At 37.1% G+C, this 3001-nt stretch overlaps 1 pseudogene; it reads left to right on the plus strand.

Annotated features, from left to right (window-relative positions):
- Nucleotides 1–1356: 1356 nt before the first annotated feature.
- LOC143676080 (lupus La protein pseudogene) lies at nt 1357–2609 on the plus strand (annotated as a pseudogene).
- The last annotated feature ends 392 nt before the right edge of the window (nt 2610–3001 follow it).

Genomic DNA, 3001 nt, shown 5'->3' on the forward strand with positions numbered 1-3001 from the left:
GCTTCACTTTTGCGTCTTTGTACCAAACTGTGATTTAAAGACAACAACAAAAATAAAAACTTCTGTACATATTCTCACTTCTTCTGAAAACATCTGTAACTCCTTGGAGAAAGAGGTTTGGGGATAAGCTCAGCAGAGAATTGCCACAACACACATGTAATACCATAAGCATGGAAACTTCAGGACACACACACACATACAGAGCAATCCAGCTAAGATGACAGGGGGAGACCAACCACACGGCATCACTCACAGGCTGCACTGGAATAGGAACATGTAAAGATAGAGGCTTTGTTTACTTGGGCAAATCGGATGCAGAGGGTGATTATCTGTATGCAACAGATCAAAAGACCATGCCTTAAGATACAGAGACAGGTTAATTCAAGGTGAATTTCTTGGTTCGAAATAGCTGGATAATTATTTTAAATATCTACTTCACACCACATGTGAAAGATGCACTTTAGGCACTCTGATTTAATGTATTCATTCAGCAAAACACTTATGAATTATTGACTATGTACCAAGTTCCACAAAAGGCACGAGAGGCAAAAAGATCATCTCTGTCTTGGAAGAGAGAAGGCAGCTGGTTACAAAGGCAGTGAAGCTTATGCTTCATATTGAATACTCTGAGGGAAGCTTCCACAGTCAATTCACAGAGGAGGGAATGGTCAACACAACCTGGCAAATGAACCGCATACATTTTTTCTCCATATATAAGATCAAAGAAAAATTTAAATGTATTCAGCATGATGCTTAGAATGGGTTCCCTACATTGCAACCAAGACTGTTTATGAAAAAAACCTGAGAAAAGATGACCAAATCATCTATCTTTCGTTACTATGATTGTCAGTCAGGGATGTCAGTACCAAAAGAAAATGCCTGGCCATGAAAGTGAAATGACTTGTCTCACACCTGTTTGTCATAGGATGGTTGACCCCAACCTAGGACAGAAAAGATTCTTACACCAGAAAGTTTTCCACAGCAGAACATCATGCAAGGACTAAGAGCTTCTTCTCTCTGAGACCTCAACCTTAGACTCCTCCCCCAACTCTATCTCATTCTAGTCTATCAGTTTGAGGTTTTTTTCATTCAATCAACAAACACTACCATGTGGTGGCCATCAGATGCAAAGCTTCATGCTTCATCTGAGGACATCAAATTGAAAAGACCTTATTCTCAAGGATGTAATTGCTTGATTTTTTATTTTGAGTCTTGATTTTATAGGTCTTGAAATTAGAAAATCCCTAATTGGACTCTTCTCTTTCTGTTCCTTCCTTCTTTACCACTAGATCAGTGAACAATTCTTTTGGAGAAGTCCAGGCTGCTGCTGCTGGTGGTCCTGTGACACATCTCTGTGACACTAAGACCCTAAAGGTTGCCACAATGGCTGAAAATGGTGATAATGAAAAAATGGCTGCTCTGGAGGCCAAAATCTGTCATCAAATTGAGTATTATTTTGGTGACTTTAATTTGCCACGGGACAAATTTTAAAAGGAACACATCAAATTGGACGAAGGCTGGGTACTTCTGGAGATTATGATAAAATTCAATAGGTTAAACGGTCTAACAGACTTCAATGTAATAGTAGAAGCACTGAGCAAATCTAAGGCAGAACTCATGGAAATAAGTGAAGATAAAACTAAAATCAGCAGATCTCCAAGTAAATCTCTTCCTGAAGTGACTGACGAGTATAAAATGATGTAAAAAACAGATCAGTTTATTTTAAAGGCTTCCCAACTGATGCAATACCTTGATGACATAAAAGAATGGTTGGGAGGTAAAAGGGCAAGTACTAAATATTCAGATGAGAAGAACATTGCACAAAGCATTTAAGGCATCAGTATTTGCTGTATTTTATAGCATTGAATCTGCTAAGAAGTTTGTGGAGACCCCTAGCCAGAAATACAAAGACACAGACCTGCTAATACTTTTCAAGGAAGATTACTTTGCAAAAAAGAATGAAGAAAGAAAGCAAAATAAAGTGGAAGCTAAATTAAGAGCTAAACAAGAGCAAGAAGAAAAACAGGAGTTGGCAGAAGACGCTGAAATGAAATCTCTAGAAGAAAAGATTGCTTGGTAAAATTTTCGGGTGACTTAGATGATCAGACCTTTGGAGAAGATTTGCACATCCTTTTCTCAAGTCATGGTGAAATAAAATGGATAGACTTTGTCATAGGAGAAAAAGAGGGAATAATTCTATTTTAAGAAAGAGCTAAAGAAGCGCTGGATAAAGCCAAAGATGCAAATAATGGTAACCTACAATTAAGGAACAAAGGTGTAACATGGGAAGTACTAGAGAAGTGGAGAAAGATGCATTAAAAAAAATTATAGAAGATCAACAAGAATCCCTAAACAAATGGAAGTCAAAAGGTCGAAGATTTTAAATCTTTTAAAGGCTGGATCTGTTAAAGGAAAAATACAGTTTCAGGGCAAGAAAACTAAGTTTGATAGTGATGATGAACATAATGAAAATGGTGCAGCTGGAACAGTGAAAAGAGCAAGAGAAGAAGCAGACAAGGAAGAATCTGCATCAAAACAACAGAAAATAGAAAATGGTGCTGGAGACCAGTAGCTTAGAAAACAAAGTTTTTATTCATTCTGATTAGATTTTAAGCTGCTTTTGTCTTTGGAGTTTTTAAAAAGAAAACCAAATTAGGTCCACTTCGCTATCCACCTGTAAGAAAGGAAAGATTTTTTTTGTTTGTCTGTTTCGCTTTGTTTTGTTATCCAATTGAGAATTTTTTTTTAAATGCATAGATCTGTTAGTGTTATTTCAAATGATTCAAATATCAAAGGGAAGGTTCTTCCACTAAATTGCCTTTGTAATATAAGAATGTGTTAATAAAACTTAGTAAAATATATAAACAGAGAAAAAAAAAGATTTCTCTTGAAGCTCTCAGAAGTTAAGAGCAACACGGCTCATTGTGACTGAAGTACAGAAGCTGCTGCCTCTGCTCAGAAGGCACCTCTCTCCCCACTGCCCAAACCTAAACCTCCCTTC

The sequence above is a fragment of the Tamandua tetradactyla genome, chromosome 3 (genome assembly GCF_023851605.1).
Source record: "Tamandua tetradactyla isolate mTamTet1 chromosome 3, mTamTet1.pri, whole genome shotgun sequence".
NCBI lineage: Eukaryota > Metazoa > Chordata > Mammalia > Pilosa > Myrmecophagidae > Tamandua > Tamandua tetradactyla.